This window comes from Canis aureus, chromosome 37 (genome assembly GCF_053574225.1).
Source record: "Canis aureus isolate CA01 chromosome 37, VMU_Caureus_v.1.0, whole genome shotgun sequence".
NCBI lineage: Eukaryota > Metazoa > Chordata > Mammalia > Carnivora > Canidae > Canis > Canis aureus.
In genome coordinates, this window is record NC_135647.1 from 8446389 (window position 1) to 8469875 (window position 23487).

The 23487-nt window shown below is 35.2% G+C and overlaps 1 long non-coding RNA gene across 30 annotated transcripts in view; it reads left to right on the top strand.

Annotated features, from left to right (window-relative positions):
- Positions 1–23487, top strand: part of LOC144306781 (uncharacterized) — a 350851-nt gene that overhangs the window by 155301 nt on the left and 172063 nt on the right. For 5 of the 30 annotated variants that reach the window (XR_013373846.1, XR_013373859.1, XR_013373880.1 and 2 more), the window contains 2 exons: positions 5275–5353; positions 12705–12767. The exons of 21 other annotated variants lie outside the window; for them this stretch is intronic. This is a non-coding gene — a long non-coding RNA (uncharacterized LOC144306781). The remainder of the gene's footprint in view (positions 1–5274; positions 5354–12704; positions 12768–23487) is intronic. 4 more of the 30 variants (XR_013373852.1, XR_013373850.1, XR_013373849.1 and 1 more) reach the window with 1 other exon arrangement.

Consider the following 23487-nt stretch of genomic DNA (forward strand, 5'->3'; position numbering starts at 1 on the left):
CACATAGTATTCACTTTAAGCAGATTTTCTCAGAATGTGGTTTGGACTGAATCAAGGTCAAATTCTAAATTATGGTATAAAGCTTATTCTAATTAAGAACTAATTTTTTTCTCTCTTAAGAAATTTTTTTCTTTTTTTAAAAAAGCTTTTATTTATTTAGTCATGAAAGACACAGAGAGAGGCAGAGACATAGGCAGAGGGAGAAGCAGGCTCCCCACAGGAAGCCTGATGTGGAACTCAATCCCAGGACCCAGGGACCACAACCTGAGCCAAAGGCAGACACTCAACCACTGAGCCACCCAAGTGCTCCCACTTTTTTCTTTCTTATCTATCTATTGTTCTATCAACCTACCTACCTACTTACCTACCTGTCTTACTAATGAACAAAAGGTTTGGTTATTGGTGAACTGGTAAAATATCTAAATGAGTCTGCCTAGCTGAGCACATATTTTATTTCTACAGAGCTGCTCTTCATCCACTGCCACCATGGTTCTCATGATCTATATGGCAAGGAGAAAAACAGGAGGAAAAAAATTATAATCTGGTGTGATACATATGATATTGGAGGTGCACTGTGAGGACTGTAGAAAGGAGGGGATGTGGCTCAGGGATAAGTGATGGTAGAGAAAGTAGTTTAGCTGAGATTTAAATGTTTGCTCCTGTGAACAAGGGAGCCACCAAGGATAAGGGACACACTAGGCAGAGGGTACAGCTTTAGATGAAGTGGTGGATGTCTGAATGCCATCCATGGCAGGCATGTGAAGCTGCATCAAGCCTGAAGTAAGAAGTGATGGGAGAAGAAATAGAGGAGGTAGTTGCAGCCATTGACAGGACCAGAAGTGGTGTTACCAGGACCTACTGATGTCATGGTCCATGCAGTCACACGAGTAGGACATGCTAGAAATGGTGACAGCAGACAAAAGATAAGCAGTGGAGAGGACAGAATCAGGAATGGTGACTGAATTCCTCGAGGTCCCCCAAGATTCCTTACAGACTTGCATCTGAAGGGCAGAAGAGAATTCAGCTTTGAGTATGATGGGGAGGGCACGAGTATTCCAAACAATTTTATTTTGAATATGAGACCTTGCTTTGTACCACAAGTTGGTGGGTAGGGACTCACCAGCTACACACGTGAATCACGTTCAGATTTATACCAACTTCAGAGTTATGGCATCCGATGTAATCACGTTTCACTATACTCTCAAAAGTGGTTTTGAAACGCCCCTCATCACCCTTCCCCATTAATTGTCTGTGAACATAATTACTTGAAGTGTCACACAATGTAAAATGATCATTTCCAAAAAAGAGCAAGCCATCCCACCCATGTGAGGAGTTGATGGTTAAGCCCAGAAAATCCCGGTCTTCTCCTGGGCGAAGGGTGCACACAGGGAACGATGCACAGGTGAATAAGGCCTCCAAGAGCTTGCACTGGAGCTGGACTATCAAAGTGTGAATGCATCCCATTTTTAAATAACAAAAGCATTAGATTATTCAAAAAACACAATTGTGCATTAGCTGGGACGGTTGCAGATGTAAGGAGGCTGCTTCCAACACTGAGCCGATATCACTGCCCGCATTTAGTTTAGAATGTATCTGTCCACAGTGATGTTGACAACTCATTTCAATTTGTACATGTAAGTTAAACACAAAACACATGTTTCATAGATAAGCTGAGACAATAATGATGGGTTATCTCAAGTGAAGGAAGGGAGATGAAGCTAAAAAGACATTTGTGCCACAGAAGTGCAGTGCAAAACAGGATTGAAACCCAAACTTGTTCACACAAAAGAACAGGATTCCAGGGGGCTAGGGTTGGGTGTGTGTGTGTGTGACACACACAAGGACTGGATTCTCAAAAAAAAAGCAAAAGGGGTGACTTTGGGGAACGTTTTAATGCCATTGTTTTTTTAGCATACTTTATAACATTAGTTTTTAATTCCCAAGGTAACTGATATAATCTCCCACTACCACATTTAATTATTTAGAACATTATTGGCTCCATCCTCATTACCATCCTCAAGGGCAGCCCCAGGCCAAACCCTGCAGTAGAGCAATGCTCTCAGCCCAAGGCTCTCCTCTCAAATCCTTCTCTGCTTTGGTCATGGTTGCCCACCCCCGTGGGGCTTAGAGCTGTTACCACCTCCCTGACAATCCCTCCTGGACACCTGCTCTAGGAAAGACAAACAAATCAATTCACACTGAGGTGCTAAAATGTGACATGTTTAGTTTTAGGTCCCTCTGTGCAGACCATTCACATTATCACTAGGGGAGAGCCTTTTGCTAAAGGAAAATGGTTGGTTTGGATGTCCAGGCTCCAGCCATTCAGGGAAGTAGCAATCTTAGCAGATGTTGATCTTTCCTTCACCTCTGAGCTCACATCACGGACAGTCACCTGCTGTGCCTATCGCCTTCTTCACTTCTTACCTATCCTATGACAACAGCCCTCTGGTTGGTCATTTCATTTTTCAAGCCTTTCCTTACAACAAACAGGCTAGTTAGGCTAAAAAAATTCCACAAGCACATGTGTCAGAAGAATTTTCAAATTACTACCCACTTTGTTCTTCCAAAACCTTCAAGAGGCTTCAAATTGCCCATTAGGACAAATCTGAATGTTTCAAGCTAGTGATGGTTGAAGATTCTTCTTCAGCTATGCTGAATAGCCCTTCTGGTACCTCATGTCTCTATACCATCCAAGCGACACTTACCCCCAGGTCCCCTAAATTCTCATGCTTATCACCACCAATCCTCTGATCTGTGTCTGGTGTTTCAGAATACAGACCACCCACTCTTCTCAACCACCATTTCTTTCTAAATCTGCCCGTTTGGATCACCCACCATTTCTGTACAGTGTCATAGCTTTCTTAAATGCTATGGCTTATTGCCAGGTATTTCCTGATGTGTTGCTGCCAATGTGTAAAATTTAATATTGTGATTACTTTGCAGTTCTTCGTAAACAAGGAATCGCCAACATCATTGGGATAGCTTCCTTTCATAGAGCCCTTACTACAAGCTACATATCTTTCATACATTATTAATAATTGCACCAGGCAGTTTATCATTATCCCTGCATTGTCAAAGAGAGAACCAAGGCAAACAGGGGTTAGGAAACTTGACCAAATTTAGCTAGCAAGTGGCAGGAGCAGGGATTTTAGTCTCGCTCTCTTTGTTAAAACCCTGCCTCTCTATCACTTCCATATTATCCAGATTTGTACTGGTCTACGTAGGGAGAAGGCTTGCTTTTGTTGTCAAGGGTTTCTTTTATGAGTCTTGAAAGCCTAGTAAACATGACTTTCTTAGGACCTGCCCTTTAAAATTAAAAACAGAAGATTTAGATACTATTAATGTGACAGGCATTTGCAAGCACTGCTTAATTCACTTCACATCAGTCTCTGGTCACATGACAGTAATATAATTTCACCCGATCACAGCCACACGAGAAACTGACAGCCTGATGCCCTGGGAACGGAGTCCTACACTTAAATTTCCCAGCCCTCATTTTGAAGATTTATGCTATTGTATCATGAAAATGTATTTCATAGCATCAAAAATACAAAATTGTTTGTGGTAGTTATTATACATTGCTACTTATTGATCACATATTGATGTACAGTCAGACTTGTCGACGTTAAGCAAAGGATAGAGTGGGAGATAAAATTAAAAGGAATAAAATATAACACTTTAATTGCATTTGTGGCCAAGGGACCTACATTATACAGCAACCAGCGTGTAACAGTGTACTTCATGTTCCATGATTTACCTTGCTGATAATTGCTTTGCACTCCTAATAAATTAACCCACAGAAAATCCATTCATCTGCATCTTCTTTTTATGCAGAGCTAGAGGAAAAAGGACCAGTATAGCAATTTGAGTGGCAATCATGCACTGATTGTAGCAAAGAAAGTAGCATGGTGAGCGTCTTAAGCATTCTGAAAGCATTTCTTTGTAAGAAAAGAGGAAGGAAAAAAGAAGAGAGTGCTTTTGTTAATTAAGTTCTGTTTTTTTGTCTTATTTGTTATGGAGAATATATTATATTCTAGGTCAGAAATTCTTGTTTGATGAAATATATTTCTGGCCAGATATTTTATTTTAATATTAATTTATTTGTTTTAAATATTCATAGAAAATTTCTCATTGTTATGTTTAAGATTGCTGGAAGAAAAGAAAGTGTAAGTATGCTATTATATTGCTATGAGATTCCTTCCGGAAATATTGTTCCACAATCAATCTTACATTTTAAGCCGCCCAATTATTTATTAGACTCTGTAATTGTGATCATTTTTTAATACTTTATCTACTTTTCTTCTACTACTTGATGTACCTTCAATACTTTATATTCCCCCAGTGAGTACCTCATGGCATTAGTTCACTTGGTCCTTAGAGTCAACATGGTGGAGTGGCAAGAAGGCTGAAGGGGTGAGGAGACAGGGTTTTTACTTTGAAATTGGGTATAATGCTGGCCTTATTGTTTTATTTATCTGAGTCTCAGTTTTCTTTATCTTCAAATAAGGGGATTATAAGAGATGATCTCTCAGATCCTTTACAAATTCCAAGATATGAAGAAGAAAAATTGTGGGTGGTTAAGGTAAAGGAGAAGGACAGGAACTAGTTTTACTTCCAGCAACATGGCAAACTTGGTAACTTAACTGATCTTCCTGAAGAAAACAATGAAAAACACTGCTTAGTTTTTTAAAAAGGCTCTGTAGATGCATCAGTGAACTGGCAAGAAAATGAGAATTCCATTGGTAGAGTGTTGCAAGATAAAAATACAGGAAATCTAGTTATCTTTGAATTTCAGATAAACCATAAATAACTTTTCAGTAGGAGTATAAGCCAAATATCGATAGGATAGACTTATGCTAAAATTATTTACTGTTTGTCTAAAATTCTTTTTTTTTTTTTTTTTTTTTTTTTAAGATTTTATTTATTTATTCATAGAGATGCAGAGAGAGAGAGAGGCAGAGACACAGGCAGAGGGAGAAGCAGGCTCCATGCAGAGAGCCTGACGTGGGACTCGATCCAGGGTCTCCAGATCACGCCCCAGACTACAGGCGGCGCTAAACCGCTGTGCTACCGGGGCTGCCCCTGTTTGTCTAAAATTCAAATTTAGTTGGGCATCCTGTATTTTTATTTGCTAAATCTAATAAACTACTTAGAGGCTAAAAACTAAGTGGAAGCAGGAATCCAGACAAGTAAACTAGAACTAAAGCTGATTTCACAATGAAAATACTTGCTGAATCCAGATGACCTTGGCCTTTGACTTTTCCATTCCCACAGGAGAGAGGAGAGAGAAAATTTAACAGGAGATCCATTGAATAAGAGTTGGAATCCAGAAAGCTACATCCTCACTGTTTAGGTAACTAGAATTAAACTTTGCCCCTATTCTGGATTGTATATGTGGAAGAGAGTAGCATTGATAGCAATAAAAATTTCCTATATCAAACCTTAGTGTTAGCTGAGGGAAAGGGAGGAAGTCCACCCCAAGAGTTAATATCTGAATTATATGTTGAGTTTCAATAAACTCAAATCAATAATTTAACATAAAGTGAACCTTAGTTAACAGTGTGACCAGACATTTGAGAGAAGCAAAGGCAAATTCCCTGGGGAAAATCTCACATTGAGTCCAGGTCTTAAAGAATTCCCATATGCTGAATATCTAAGGAAAATAAGCTTACAAACATAGCACAACATACAAGGAAAATGGCACTATGAATGAGAGCAGAAACAACGACCGAATCCCAAAGACTTCAAATATTAGAATTATTAGGAAATATATACTATCAATAGCCTTAAAGAGATAAAAAGGAGATTGAATATGAGCAAGAGTCTTAACAATAGTCAAGTAAGTTTTTAAAAATTCAACTATAATTTTTGAAATGAAAAAATATGCAATATTTAAAATTAAATATTTAAAATGATACAGAAGATTACATCTCTACACATTAGGATATGTTGACATGATGTATTTGAAGAGTATTTATAATCTAGGAAAAGGAAAAACAGATATAAAATAAAAAGAGATTAAAAAGAATTGGGGCTTTTAAGGAAAGAAGAGAGAAAACAAAAGGGAGGCAATCATTAAAAAAATAATGGCTGAGAATTTTCCAGAAGTTTAAGGTCAACAGTTTTCAGAGTCAGAGACCAAAGCAAATGCCACAGGATGCTTAAAAGAGTTGTAGCTCCAGACACTTTACAGTGCAAATTCATGACACCAAAGACGAAAAGAAAATTCTAAAAGTAGAAAAAGACTGAACATCTATAAAAAAGTGGCCAGATCAGTAAGAGTTAAAAAAAAAAAAAAAGGATGAGATAGTTATATTACTATCAGATAAAATGGACATTAAGTGAAATAGTTAACTAGCCCGGGTGACTCAGCAGTTCAGTGCCGTCTTCAGCCCAGGGCGTAATCCTGGAGACCTGGGATCGAGACCCACGTTGGGCTCCCTGCATGGAGCCTGCTTCTCCCTCTGCCTGTGTCTCTGCCCGTGTCTCTCTCTCCCTCACTCTCTCTCTCTCTCTCTCTCTCTCTCTCTCTCTCTATATATATATATATCTCATGAATAAATAAATAAAAATCTTAAAAAAAATAAAACCTCTTTGTAATGGTCTAATCAAGCAAATCAATAAATTAGTAAAGTTAGAAATTTCAGAAGTAAAGAAAAGAATTAAAAAGTGAACAAATTCCAAAGAATTGAGTTCATTCAGGTGATTTTTTTGAACACAAAATAGTTGAGTTAGACATTAAGAACAAAATACAACCAATAAACATTTGAAGAGGAAGAAACATATTTATATGTAAAGCATGGGCCAAATAAAAAATTATAATAAAAGTAGAAAATATTTAGAACAGAAAGAAACCAAAGACCTTATTATCATAACTTATGGCCTATAGCAAAATTGATAGAGGAAAGTTTAAATGATGACATTACAAAAAAAGAACATTAATGAGCTAATGATTTAACTTATAATACCACAAGAAAAAAAAATCACCTAAAAATGTAGATCAAATGGAAATTACAATAAAATGGAAAGCAAATGCTTAACACAATCCATAATGCCAGAAGTTTGTTCTTTGAAAAGAATCCACTAGCCAAATTGATTAAGAAAAAAGAGAACACAAAAATAATAATTTAGAAATAAAAGAGACCAGTACTGCAGAGTCTGCATACATTCAAAGAACAATGAACAACATTCTGTTAGTGTTGAAGTCTTATTAGATTCAGAAAAATTTCCCAAAATATAATTTACCACAATTAACAGAGTAAGAATAGATAATCATAATAATTCTATAACCACGAAGGAAATTGATTCATCAATTAAAAACCTCTCCTCTCCACACATACGCACATACAAACAAAACAAAACAAAATGAAAAACAAAATGTTAATGCAGATGATTTAGTCAACGAGGTTTTATGTCATATTCAAGTAATAAATTATTCTAATTTCACACAAACTAATCCAGGGAATAAAAAAGAAAATCTCACCTTGCTGATAGAGATGACTCTCTCCTAAACAAAATATTAATAAAATAAATCACACAATGCATAAAGAAGATAATATATAACAAAGCTGGCATTCCTCTAACTATAAGGAATGCAAGGCTGGTTTTACATAAATTAACTTTATCATATTAGTAATTAAGAGAAGTATATATTATCATCTCAATGTATGTAGAAAAAGCTTTTGATGAAATATAGAATTTATCTATTATATAACTTATAGTGAACTAAAGGTAGATAGTTTATCATTAGGGTAGCCCCGGTGGCGCAGCAGTTTAGTGCCGCCTGCAGCCGGGGGTGTGATCCTGGTGACCTGGGATGGAGTCCCCATGTTGGGCTCCCTGCATGGAGCCTGCTTCTCCCTCTGCCTGTGTCTCTGCCTCTCTCTCTCTCTCTCTCTCTCTCTGTGTCTGTCATGAGTAAATAAATAAAATCCTAAAAAATATATATACATCATTATAAAAAAAGAAAAATACATCATTATAGTGCAATAATCCAGTTAATGGAAAAATATTAGAATTAACTCCTTTAAGATTAATAATATGACAGATTTGCATACTATATTATTTCTTTTTTTATATAGTACTAAAAGTTGTAGCTGACACATAAGAAAAATTAAATAAGATGTGTAAATATAGTTATTATCTGCATATAATAATCTATATGGAAAACAATATATAGATAATTTATTTGAATTAGCAAGATGATTTACATGGTGGCTAGATAGATATAAAATCAATGTACAAAATCAATATTTATCTATTTATAATTTTAAAGTATTAGAAAATATTTAAAAATAGAATACAATTTATAATAGTCTCAAAAATATTTCCCATTTAGTGAAAATATCTATAAACATTTTACAGAGAAAATGTTAAAACTTTATGGAAGCACATTGAAAAAGCCCTAAATAAATAGAAGACTATATAAAATTTTTAGACTATATTATTAAATACCAAAATTTCTGTAGAGGTTAAAAACAATTTCAATAAAAATCATAACATAATTTTCTTTGTGTTGTCTTGCAAGCTGATTCTAAAGTTTATATGGAAAAATCAAAAGCTAAGTTGAACCTGGCTACCTACTGGTTAATAACACAAAACTTAGATGAAGAAACCTTCTTGCCAGATACTAAGAATTAACATGAACAGAATAATTAAGACAATATGATGCTGGCAAATTGCCCAATAAAGAAAACAGTGGAATTGAACAGAGGCCTAATGTGTATGAAAATTTGATTTATGACCTGGTTAGCCATTGCAGGACAGCAAGAAAAACAGATTTTCCACAAATGGCAGTAGAACCATATTGATATAATAATATAATGAAATTAGACCTCTATTTTACACCATATAAAGATATCTATTTCAAGCTGGTTAAAGACCTAAGTGTGTAAGACAAAACTGTGAAATGTGTAGAAGATAATGTCGAAGCTGATCTTGACAATCTTAGTGCAGGAACAGATTGCCTTAAAAAGAAGCAAGAGCACAAACCATAAAAAAATGGCTTCAGTAAAATTTGGAACTTAAGTTTATAAAAAAGACCTGCTACAGAATATGAAAATATAAGCCTCTGACTGGGAAAAGGTATTTAGCACATAGAGCTAAAAATAGATTCATTTTTGAATATAAAGGAATATTATACAAATTAGAAATGGAAAAAGCAAACAGCCTGGTATAATAATGGACACAAGTCTTGAACAGGTACTTCACAGAAGAAACTTGGTCATAAACAAATGAAAAGATGTTCAATCTCATTAGTTTTCAGGGAAATACAAATTGAAACCACAATGGGATACCATTTCACACTCAGCAAATAGGTAACATTAGGAGGCTAACAAAACAATTATTGGTAAGTCTGTGGGGCAAGTGTAACATTTGCACACTGCATGAAGAGGGTACATTTGTAGGAACACTGAAACATCATTGAACATTATCTTGTCCTTGTCCATCTGCCTATATTATAAGCCATCATGTCTACTTGTAGACATATATTCTTGAGAAATTCTTGCACCTGAGGGGGGAAAAAAAAGAGGAAAGATAAAAAAAATCTTTAGGGTGGTGATTTTTATATTAGCAAAAAATTGGAAGGAATGCAGATGCCCATTAAAATTAACATGGATAAATACATTGTGATATAATCATACACTTGACAAATGTGTCCATATACATTTACACAGAAAGGCTACAACTATAAGCAACATGACTGTATCTCAGAAATGTATAGTGAAAAAGAGCCAGTCACATAGATTGCAGATGCATACAGAAAAAGTCATGTGCCCAAATCTGCACAACCCAGCAATACATTGTTTAGGTATGCAAATTGTGTGATAAAATACGAAGAAAGAAAGGGAATGATAAATAAGAATTCAGGAGCAGAGTGTGGTTACCTGTGCAGGGAGTAGAAAGGGAGGCTACACTGGTAATGGTAATGCTCTATTTCTGTAACTGGATAGATAGGTCTTAATTTTACTGTGGCTCTTTATGCTACAAATATTTATAAATGTCTCTTTCCATCTATTCAATATTTAAGAAGGTATTTTAGAAAATGGACTAAAACCCAAGTTTCTGATTCTCGTTGTAGTGCTCATTCCAGTGCACTATGTACATGGCCACTGTTTTTTCTCTATTTTGTGTATTACAGAACAATTAATTATACACATATACCCATGTGATTGGCATTGTAGGGTGGTTGCCTTCCAGTTCTCTCTCACCCAGCTAATTTGTCATGCCTACCAAATACAAACCTTTTATTGCTTTTCAAAATTATGTTTCTTGAGAATGAGAAACATTAATTGAAACAGCAGTTAAAAAAAAAGCAACCTGCAGAATGAATTGGAAGGAGCTGGCTGCTGTGACAGTAGGGTGTGATGGTTAGAGTGCAGGTTTGGAAGTCAGAGACGCATGTGAGTCTTCATTTTGCTCTACTCTGTACTAAATGATTGACCTTGGCCTGCATATTCGCTTTCTGAGCCTCTGATTCTTCATAATGATTAGGTTATTGTAGGGATTTCATAGACGGGTATGGGGACAGCATTTATTTGGGTGCCTAGTTAGTATTAGATAATTGACAGCTATTAATCTTATTATTTTAATTATTATTAAAGAGTAAGAAAGATGGGCAGTCCGGGTGGCTCAGTAGTTTAGCGCCGCCTTCAGCCCAGGGCCTGATCCTGGAGACCCAGGATTGAGTCCCATGTCAAGATCCCTGCATGGAGCCTGCTTCTCCCTCTGCCTCTGCCTCTCTCTCTCTCTCTCTCTCTCTCTCATGAATAAATAAATAAAATCTAGGGGAAAAAAGAGTAAGAAAGATACAAAATTAGCATATAGAGGTAGGGGAAACAAAAATTTACTTACTTATTATTTATTTAAAAGAGAGAACATGTGGGAATGAGTGGTGGGGGAGGGGGAGGGGCGAAGGGGAGAGAGTCTCAAGCAGACTCCACACTCAGCATGGAGCCCCATGTGGAGCTGGATCCCATGACTGTAAAATCATGACCTGAGCTGAAATCAAGAGTCCCACACTCAGCTAACCGAGCCACCAATGCACCCCTCAAAATATGCTTTTAAATGAGCATTTATTACAGGTGTCAAACTTCCAGCCTTCATGTTTCAGAGAGCATTTTGTTATTTTCTGATTGGGAAATCAAATGAGTCAAACTCATTTCCTATCATTGCCATGTGTTTATCATCTGACCTGCTTTCAGAGTCTCATTTATCTGACCTGAAATACAATGATGATTATGGCTTTGGTGTTGATACTTTCCCTTAACACTTCATTGGGTTTTTGTGAATCTCCAATGGGATAATATATGGAAAAACTCACTGAATAAATATAATTATTAATTATTATATTCTAAAAAAGGTGTGTTTTTTTTTGTACATTTTCCACAGTTTTCCAGGAACAAAAAGGCAAGTGCTCCAGTTTTCAATGTGAATGATTATGTTTTCATGACCTCTGGTCATTACTGTGGAAGCTGCTTAAAAGTGGTTGTGTAAAATGTCACATAGCAACATGTCCCATCTGCTTAGCAACAAAAAGAGGAGAGGAAACAAAACATTAAAATAGAGAATCTATAGAAAACTAGGGTTAAAAAAAGCATCAAACCCTAAACCTACCCAAAATTCTTTTCCTTAAAAAGCAAACACAAACCCTGAAATTGTTGCCTGAAAGAAATTCAACCACGTTCCCAAACAGTACTGAAGTCATCATGTAATTCACTGAAATGAATGAAACTTTAGAGTGTCATAGTAATCTAAATGGCTTCCTAGCCTCTACATGAGTGATGTGAGGTAAAAGGAATAAAATGCCCTCCAGGAGAAAAATTGTCCTGTGTGGCAAATTAACATCCCAGAACATCGGGGTTCAATTTAGTGCTCTGTAAGAAGCAATTTATTAAAAGGTGTTGGAAAGACTTAATTTACCTCATAGCAGCAAGTAGTTTGCTTACAAGAGAATTGCTTACTCTCCTTGGATAGTTTGGAATAAATTCATTATAGGTTAACTCATCTTAGGGCTAAAGGAACAGTCCTCTGCTGCTAAAATGATGGATAATTATACAATTTCTGCATTATTCTACTTTCCAGCTGATGGGCCACTGTTCTTAATAGGTTTCCCATCTCTTTTGATATCGATTAAGGAGTTTTAAAAAGCATGTAATGATATTCTTCAGTAGTGCTTTATTTCATCAACTCTAACACCACTCATCTTAAGATGTACTATTATGTACCAAGACAGGAAAAAACCTATTGATTAAACCCTGACTATCTATGTATGTGTGTATATATATATATATATATATATATATATATATATATATATATAGAGAGAGAGAGAGAGAGAGAGAGAGAGAGAGAATTTTTATTTTAGGGGCACCGGGTGGCTCAGTGGTTGAGCATCTGCTTTTGGCTCAGGGCATGATCCCAGGGTCCTGGGATCGAGTCCCATATTAGACTTCCCACAGAGAGCCTGCTTCTCGCTCTGCCTATGTCTCTGCCTCTCTCTCTGTGTCTCTCATGAATAAATAAAATCTTAATTTTTTAATTTTATACTTGTTGAAAGAACTTTTAGACTGATTCATATATGGATGTTTTAATTACATATCACTCTTAGAGATTCATAAAAAGGAAAATAGAAATAAATGTACTAATTAAGGTATGCTCAAAGCATCAGAGTTTGACTCTTCTGAATTCTTTTTTCAACTCAGAGTCACTTATGTCCATGTTTTCCCACAAAACGGTTTCCTCTGTACAGCAACGAGGGCTAATAGGTGAGTAGGACTTTTACTAAACATCAATAGGGTATGTGGCCTGGGCTAGGGGAAAACATCAGGAAGAAATCCCACAAAAATTAGAAGACAGGAAAGCTAGCAGTAAAGATTTCCTCTTTTCCTTAAGAGTTAAATGCAAGCCTGGCTTGCATGGTGTAAGTTTGAGAAATGAGTTTGCACACCACTATTCTTTAAATAGCCAACAAAAGGTTTTTGAGGCAGCCATTTTTAATTGGTCAAATCCTCATTCATATCTTTTGAAAAACCCTAACAATTTGTGTTGAACTGCATGTCTACCTTCTTGTGTTCCAACTCTTTGGTTCACTTTGTCTGTTGTCTTTCCCATATGGTTCAAAAAAGCACTATGCATAATGCTTTTCTCTAGCATGCCCTTTGATTCCTAACATTCTTCTGAGGGCCTTAACTCTATAACCATTACCTGATCATGGTGCTTTCATCTAGGATTAGGTTTTGCACTCCTATTGATCTTCTTCTATGGAGTTGAATGTAGTAAATGAACCTCCTAGCTCCCAACAAATTTGCATGTAATTGCCTGTCCGGAACACTGAATACTGGGCTCGAAGAATACACTAGCATTAACAGAGCCAAAAATGTTTTTCTTTCAAAGGCTCTGCTCCTTTGTCAAAAGTGGCATATATGGGGAGAATCAGAAAGCTTTCTCAAGGTTTGAGAAAATGGTGAGGTTGGGGAATGTCTGGAAATTATTGCCATGCTATCTAAATCATTACAGCTTCACATGCACCTTTTTGAATGAGTCCAGAGCTGGCATTATTAACCTCTTTTTGACTGCTGGAAAGTATTGACCTGCATTTGTATATCCCCTAAAGGAAACTGGAATACTTCGTGTCCTTTCTTTTAACTTTAGTTTTCTTTAGATGGGTTTTATCACAGAGTGATAAAAAGTTCGGTCTTGAACTGTGACTTTGATAGATTTAATGATCAATCACATTTGAAGGTTTTTTTTTTTTTTTTTTTTTTTTTTTAGATTTTATTTACTTATTCATGAGAGACACAAGGAGAGAGAGAGGCAGAGACACAGGCAGAGGGAGAAGCAGGCTCCATGCAGGGAGCCTGATGTGGGACTTGATCCTGGGACCCCAGGATCTTGCCCTGGGCCAAAGGCAGATGCTCAACCACTGAGCCACCCAGGCATCCCTGAAGGGTTATTTTTGTATTCTTTTGAATTGAAAAGTATTTCCGCTTGAAGTCAGACAACTATCATATTTAATGTGTTATATACACCCTCACACTTCTGCTCTGTCACAATGGATGACATGGGACATCTTAAGAGAAGATATAAAATTTATTGGAGAGAGATGTCTGATTTTTATCAGAGTTTATTACTAAAGTTTAAACTGCATCATGTCAAGGCTTGATTTTTAATTTTTTTTAAATTATGACTGCATCAATATTGGTATGGTACACATAGTCTACAATACAACCATATTATATAGCACATACTCTGTTGCTTTAAAACATCTAATTATGGATGCAGAAAAAAATAATGCAACAAAGCTTAATTTTCTCTGTAATAATTGGAAGTCCAATTGGGTGCCTTATATCTAAACTTTAGTGTTTCTTGTTGGAGAATACAGAAGCTCTGTCATCTGATGGAATACTTGGTGTGTGATTGGGAGAGGAGACAGGACTTCTCTCCTTGTTTGTTCTCTTCAGTCTGATAAATTGATCAAGTCAGCAGGCTCTAAGCATGCCTTGGAATGAAGAAGAGGAATTATTTGAGAGGAGGTGTGGTTTGTGAAGAAATGTTGAAAGGATTTTTTAATTGCACGAATAACTGATGAAGTTCAAGCATTATTAGCCCTGACAGGAATCCAGCTGAGTCTTTAGTAACATCATAACTTTTTATACCATCTGTATGAAAGTGGCAACACTAATTTTAATTTGAGTTATATTCTTAAGTATCCTACTTTTCATTAGCTCAAAATGCAAAATATTAGTACCATATCATAAAATTCTGTGAGATATAAAAAGCAGAGAGATTTAAACTCATTTAGAATAAATATTTCAGACAATAGAACAAGTTCCTCTCCTTTAGACCATATCATTATACCAAAAAATTAATTCTGTCATTATTAGTCATAATAAGAAGATATCATATGACTAATTATAATACTCCCAGGCACTATGTACTTCAACTCATTTGATTTTACAAAAATAGAACATGAGGTGTAGAATACTTTTGATGAGGCAGCTGACCTAAGGGAGGATATGGGAACTGTCCAAAGGATATCCACTAATTTTTGAACCCTGCTTGTCTGATACAATCTTTCTAACTTAAAAAATGCTGAAATTTGTGTTATGTTAGCGTTCTACAGCTTTGAAACCTCATGGTAAAATGGAAAGGGTCCTGGATTAGAATTGGGAAATCTATGTTCTAATTCGAGAACTGATCTCACTTTGCTCATGAAATAACAAAGAGAATTTAATTAAACTTACATCGCATAGGCTTAAAGACGTCAAACCTTTAAGATGTAGAAGTTATCTCTGCACAATGTGATGTATAAACTCCTTCCCTCCTGATTGTGCTTTTGTCTGAATTGACAATTCTCTAGTTAATTTACGTGAAGAAACATATTTAAAAATTATGAATAAAACAGTTTGCATAAAGAGACATTTTTAAATAATACAGATCTTAGTCAACAAAAGATAATATTCAAAAAATATTACTATTATTTTTTTTTCAAAAAATATTACTATTAAATTCTCAACCATTTACAAGGATAGGACAAACATTTTTAAGAGGAAGAAAACATCCAGATTGCTGAAATGAGTTCCACACATTAGGTTCAGATGCATTGCATCTTATAATATAGAAGTAATTTGCAGAATTACTGCTAGAAATAGAAAATGTGTGCAACAATAGAATACCATTGAGTAGAAAGTTTTTCCTCAGTCATCAGGAGGAGACAAAATATGTTTTAAAACTGCAAGCTGATATCTGGAAACTTTCTATAGTAATTCATTAAAGGAATAGTTTGTGGAGCAGTAGTACTGGGAACCAGCATGGGTTCACTAATAATGAGTACTACCAAAGCTTTACCTTTCAAGAGATTTATTAGCCTGATAGGCTTGGGGAAATTGAAATTATAGCACACTTGCAATACTGGATTGGAATTAAAATAGCAGAGCACGTTTAAAATTCCCAGAAGTTTTGCATATACTTTAAATCAATGTTCTTCTTTTTTGGAAAGCTGATTCAGTAGATCTTGAGACCAGGAATTTGTATTCTATTATTTTTTTCAGCTTTATTGAGGTATAAGTACAAATATAATTATAAGATTTTTAAAGTGTGTGTGGTAATTTGATGTATACATGTATACATTGGAAAAGGATTCCAATTGAGTCAATTAAAACATCCATCCCCCATATAATTATTCCCCCTATTTTTTGTGAGAACATTTAGTTCTACTCTGTTAGTAATTTTCATTTATACAATACAGTAATATCGATTATACATACCATTTTATACATTAGATCCTCAGACTTTATCTTATAACTGGGAGTTTATGCCATTTTAACAACCTCTCCATTTCCCCCCACCCTCGAGCCCCTGACAACTACTTTTTTGCTTTTTGTTTCTATGAATTCTGCTTTTTTTTTTTTTCAGTTCCACATATAATGATACCATGTAGTATTTGCCTCTTTCTGTCTGGCTTATTTCACTTAGCATAATGTCCTCAAGGTTCATCCATGTTGTTGCAAATGACAGATTTTCCTTCTTGTTTAAGGCTAAATAATATTCCATACAATATATATATGTATACATTTTTCTTGATCTATTCATTCATTGACAAACACTGAGGTTATTGAGGTTATTTCTATACTTTGGCTATTGTGAATAATGCTGCAATGAACATAGAAGTACAGATACCTTTTTGGGACAAGTTTTTTTTTTTTTCCTTTGTATATATACCCAGAAGTGGGATTGTTGGATTGCATAGTAGTTCTATTTTTAAAAGATTGATTGATTGATTGATTGATAGGTTGATTGATTTAGAGAGCTGGGGGGAAGGGAGGGCAGAAAGGGAGAGAGAATCCCAAGCCAACTCCATGTTGAGCAAGGAGTTTGATGTGGGGCTCAGTCTCAGGACCCTGAGATCATGACCTAAGCCAAAACCAAGAGTCAAATGCTCAACCAACTGAGCCACACAAGCGCTCCAGTAGTTCTGTTTTTAATTTCTTGAGAAACCTGCATACTGCTTTTCACTGTGGCTGCATCAGTTTACATTCCCACCATCACTACCTAACAGTTTTCAGTTCTCTGCATCTTTGCCAGCATTTGTTATCTCTTGTCTTTTTAATGATACACATCATAAAAAATGTGAGATGACACCTCATTGTGGTTTTGATTTGCATTTCTTTAATGATTAGCTGTTGAACACCTTTTCATGTACCTGTTGGCCATTTGTATGCCCTCTTTGGAATAATGTCTATTCAGGTCCTTTACCTATTTTTTAATTGAGTTATTGGTGTTTTTGTTATTGATGTGTATGAATTCCTTGTATATTTTGGATATTAGCTTTTTATCAGATATGTTATTTGAAAATGTCTTTTCTCATTCCATAGGTTGCCTTTTCATTTCACTTATGGTTTCCTTTGTTGAGCAAAACTTAGTTTGATATAGTCCTACTTGTTAATTTTTGCTTTTGTTGCTTTTGCTTTTGGTGTCAAATCACAAAAGCTCTTTGCCAAGACCAATGTTAAGGAGCTTACCCCCCACATTTTCCTCTAGGAGTTTTACCATTTTAAGCCTCACATGCAAGTTTTTAATTCATTTTGAGTTGATTTTTATGTGTGGTATAATAGAGGGGTCCAGGTTCATTCTTTCTATCTTATTCAACGTCATATATTGAAGAGACTATCCTTTCTCTATTGTGTATTTTTGGCACCTTTGTCAAAAAGTAATTATGCTTGGTTTTATTTCTAGGCTCTTTTTTAGTTCTGTTGATCTGTGTGTCTGTTTTTTTGTTGTTTTGTTTTTAAAAGAGTTTATTATCCATGAGACACACACACACACACACACACACAGAGGCAGAGACACAGGCGGAGGGAGAAGCAGGCTCCATTCAAGGAGCCCGATGCGGGACTCGATCTCGGGACTCCAGGATCAAGCTCTGAGCCAAAAGCAGGAGCAAAACCGCTGAGCCACCCAGGGATTCCCTGTGTGTCTGTTTCTATGAGAATATCATATTGCTTTGATTATTATAGTTTTGTAATATAGTTTGAAATCAGGCAGTATGTTGCCTCAAACTTTGTTCTTTTTTTCTCAAGATTGCTTTATCTATTCAGGGCCTTTTGTAGTTCTATGGAAGTTTTAGAATTATCCACTTCTGTAAAAACGCCATTAGAATTTGATAGGGATTGCCTTGAATCTGTAGATCATTTTTGGTAGTATGGGCATTTTAACAATATTAATTTTTCTAATCCATGAACATTGAGTTTTTTTCATTTATTCACATCTTTAATTTCTTTCATCAATATCTTATAGTTTTCATAGTATAGATTTTTCACCTTCTTGGTTAAATTTTCTAGGTATTTTATTTTTTTTGATGAAATTGTAAATGGAATGGGATTGTTTTCCTAATTTATCTTTTTGGCAGTTTATTGTTAGTGTATAGAAGTCCAACTGATTTTCACATGTTGATTTTGTGTCCTGCAACATACTGAAATTTTTATTTACACTAATAGCTTTTTGGTAGAGTCTTCAGGGTTTTATATATATAATATTATGTCATTTGCAAATACTGAGAGCTTTACGTCTTCCTCTCTAGTTTTGATGTTTTGATTTATTTTTCTTTGCTAATTGCTCTGGATGGGATTCCAAATATTGTGTTGAAAAAAAGTGGCAAGAATGAGCTTCGTTGTCTAGTTCCTGTTCTTAGAGGAAAAGCTTTCAGTCTTTCACCATTGAGCATGATGCTATGGGCTTATCATAAGATCTTTATTGTGTTGAGGTACATTTCCTCTACTTCCACTTTGTTGAGAGTTTTGTTATAAATGCATATTGCATTTTGTTAATTGCTTTTTTTGTACCTATTGAGATGATCATATATTTTCATATTTCATTTTGTTAATGTCATGTATCATCTTGATTTGTAGATGTTGAACCATCCTTGGATCCCTGAAGTAAATTGCCCTTGATCATATGATCCTTTTAATGTATTGTTGAATTTGATTTGCTAGAATTTTGTTGAGGATTTTTGCATCTATGATCATCAGGAATATTGGCCTGTTATCTTCTTTTCTTGTGGTGTTCTCACCTGGTTTTGGTATCTTGATACCATTTTCTTGATAATGTTGACCTCATAAAATGAGTTTAGAAGTATTCTGTCCTGTTCTGCTTTTTTGAAGTTTGAGAAGGATTGGTATTCATTCTTTTTTGAATGTTTGGTAGAATTTACTAATAAAGTAATCTGGTCCTGGACTTATGTTTACTGGAATGTTTTTGATTGTAATTCAGTCTCCTGACTAGTAATCCATGTGTTCAGATTTTCTATTTCACCATGATTCAGTCTTAGTAGGTTGTATGCCTCTAGGAATTGGATAAATTATCCTAGTAATGGATAATTACTTCTAGGTTGTCCAGTATGTTGATATATAATTGTTTATAGTAGTCCTTTTTATAATCCTTTGTATTTGTATGGCATCAATTTTAATGTCTCCTCTACCATTTGTAATTTTATTTATTTGGGCCCTTTCCTTTTTTCTTGATAATCTCATTAAGGATTTGTCTATTTTTTTCTTTTCAGAAAGCAACTCTTTATTGATCTTTTCTATTATCTTTTCAGATTCTATTTCATTTATTTCTGCTCTGCTCTTTGTTATAACTTTCCTTCTACTAACTTTCAGTTCAGTTTGTTCTTTTCTAGTTCTTTGAGATGTAGTGTCTTGGTTGCTTTGATGATTCATGGAGATACAAATAAAGTATTTTGAACAATATCAGTGTCCAGTAAATTTTCAATTAGTGTTAGCTGTTATTACCACTATTGTAATAAATACCTATTATTTTCTGGGTGGTGGAGCTACCAAGATGAAAAGATATAAATCTTAATTCAACAGCATCACTGTTTATTATAGAAGTCAAATGTGCAAATAAACAATTGCCATGTAATTTGAAAAGTACAACTTTAAAGATATATGTGAATTTTATTAAGTAGATTTCAGTAATAGCTTTGTAGCAGTATTATCACCTGAGATGCATATTTAGATGAATTCTCTAAGGATGTAAGTAGGGAGAAGGTCATTCTAGGTGAGAGAACAGCATGGCAAAGATTTAGAAGCCTGGAACAGTGTGGCTTTCCAAAGGCAACTGCTTTATAGGCAAAGGAAGGAGACAGTAGACAGTACAGGAAGGGTCATGTATTAGGAGTTACATTAGGGGAGTCAGTCCTTACTATATCCTGAAGGGCTTTGTATGCACTGCCAGGAAATTTGGGTTCATTTCATTCTTGGTGGAAGCCATTAAAAGATTTTCAGCAGGGATATGGTGCTATCAGATATTTATGTGGGATTGTAGAAGTTAATAGAGCTGAGATGCAGGCATATCAGTTAAGAGGCTGTTACTGTAATTCAGGCAAGGCTAGGTGAGGGTCAAAACCAGAATGATGGAAATAGGGATGAAGAGAAATAGTTGGGAAGACCCTGTAAGCCTTGGAAGAGTGATGCTGGTTATTGGCAAATGGTGAGTATGTGGAAGCAGAAGAGTTTCCAGGCATTTTACTTGGCAAATAAATGGATGATGTTCTCTCAATATGAGCTAGGAAATACAGGGAAAAGACCATATTTTTGAGGAAATGTAAGTTTTGTGCTATTCTTGCTAAAGTTTCTTATTGCAAAAAAAAAATAAAGTTTCTTATTGCTGTTTGTTTAAATACATTCAAGTCAACTATCTGGTAGGTGGCTGGATATTTAGGACAAAACCTTTGTGGAGAAAGCAGGACAGGGAACATTGATTATGAAGTGACTGCCTAATATTACACTTATAAGTCAGGATTCAGTTTTACTGTATTCAGGTAACAGTGACTTAATGAAACAACAAAATAATAATTATATATATATATATATATATATATATATATATATATATATATTCCATAATTGAGACAGAGAATGGCAATTTTACAAATACCTTGTCTCCTGCCAGTTCACTGCTTAGATATCTCTAGGTCAAAAACTGCTATCGGAGTTCTAACACTGACATATTATTTGTTTATTCATAGCAGGGGAAAAAAGTAGGCTTTGACTGTCCTTTTTTAAAAAAAGACCCTAGGCTGAGTAATGTATAGAATTGTTGGATCACTATATTGTATACCTGAAACTGATATACCTCTGTGTGTTAATTATACTGGAATAATAATAATAATAATTAATAGTAATAATAATAAGGGCCTTGGAAGTATCACATCTTTGTTTACATCTCATTTGCTAGAATGTAGTCACATGTTTTAAATTAGGTTCAAGGGACCCTAGGTAATGTAGAAATTCAACTGATGGACATATGCCCAGCAAAAAATTGGAATTTTATTTAAAAGTGTGGGAGAAAAGAGGATATTTGGAGGCAATTCTTAGTCTCTGTAATACCAGAGAAGTGGATAAGTTCATCCAGGGAAAAAATACAAAAATAAGAGGGAAAGAAAAAAGAAAACCAAATTGAGAAAGGAAGGGGCCAAAGGTGGGACTTTGAAGAATGCTTAAACATCCACACATTTGTAGGTAGACTCTGTCCCTTTGCTCTTACCCCTGATGTAACATCTGACTGGTCTTCTCTTGCTTCTCCCTTGCCTTTGCTCTGTACTCTTCCCAATGACTGGTTTCTGAACTCAGAATATGTCTAAATACTGCTGAAGGTAGGACTGGAAATATAAAAATAGGTTCAGTCTGAGTGTTGTCGACATGCACACAAAAGACGATGATAACTATGAGGTGATGGATATATTAATTAGCTTGATTGTAGTAATTATTTCACAATGTATATAAAGTTATCAGGTTATGCGTTTTAAATATATACAATGTTTAATCATCAGTTATACCTCAGGAAAGCTAAAGAGGAAGTAATAAACTAATAAATGTGTTCACCTATGTGACAGGATACAAGATCAGTATGCAAAAATCATTCATATTTCTGAACACTAACAAAAAAACAATAAATTAAGAAAACAATCCCAATTACAATAATATCAAAAAATAATAAAATACTTAGGTATACATTTTGAAACAATTGAAAGACTTGTTGCTATGGTCTGAATATTTATGTCTCCCCAAAACTCATATGTTAAAATGCAAATGACCAATGTGATGGTATTAGAAGGTAGGGCCCTAAGGAGGTGAAGTCAGAGGGTGGAACTCTCATGGATGGAATTTGTGACTTATGAAAAAGGCTCCAGAGAGATCCCTAGCTCCTTCCTACCAGATGAGCTCACAGCCAGAAGGTGCTAACTAGGGGGCCTTCATCAGAATGTGGCCATATTGGCACCATGAGCCTGAACTTCCAGCTGCTGGAACTGTGAGAAATTAATATTTATTGTTTACAAGCTGCCCAGTATGTGGTAATTTTTATAGTAGACAACAAATTTGTACACTGAAAACTACAAAATATCATGAAAGAAATTAAAGAAGATCTAATAATAGAAAGACTCCCTGTGTTCATGGTTAGTACAATTTAATATTGTTAGCTGATGATAGTGCCCAAGGGGATCTACAGATATAATACAATACTTACCAAATTGTAGTTTCATTTTTGTAGAAACAAATCACTTGATCCTAAAATCCATATAGAATTGCAAAGGGCCCAGAATAGCTAAAATTTTTTTGAAAAATAGAACAAAGCTGAAGGACTCACACTTCCTAATTTCAAACCTTCATGTAGAGCTACAGCAATCAACACAGTGTGGTATTGGCATAAAGATAGGCATATATATCAGTGGAACATAATTAATAGTTCAGAAATAAGTCCATTTAAGGTCAAGAGATTTTCTTCAAGAGTGCCAGTGGGGAGGGCCAGGGTGGCTCATTTGGTTAGGATCTACCTTTGGCTGGGGTCCTGGGATTGAGTCCTCCATCAAGCTCCCTGCTCAGTGGGGAGTCTGCTTCTCCCTCTCCCCGTGCCTACTGCTTCCCTTGCTTGTTCTCTCTCCCTCTGTGTCAAATAAATAAATAAAATCTTTTTAAAAAGTGCCAATAGAGGAGAGAATAATCTTTCAACAAATGGTACTGGGTTAATGGTGGGACAACCAGGTGTCTATATGTAGAAAAATAAAGTTTGACTCCTACCTCACACCATATATAAAAATTAACTCAAATTTATAATTTAAATGGTTGAAATATAAAACTTTGGGAAGAAAATGGAATCACAAATATTTTTGACTCTGGATTAGGTGATTGTTTTTTAGATATGATACCACCAAAAGCACAAACAACATAAGAAAAAAAATAATGCACTAGACTTCAAAATTTAAACATTCTGTGCTTCAAAGAATACTATTAAGAAAGTGAAAAGGCAACCCACATAATGGTAAAAATATTTGCTAATCATGTATCTGATAAGGGACTTGTATCTAGAATGAAAAACTCTTACAACTCAATAATAAAAAGACAACCTAATTTTAAAAATAGTTTCATTAAACATCTGGATATTTTCCTACACAAATGCTCAAAATAAATTTACATTTTGAATGATATT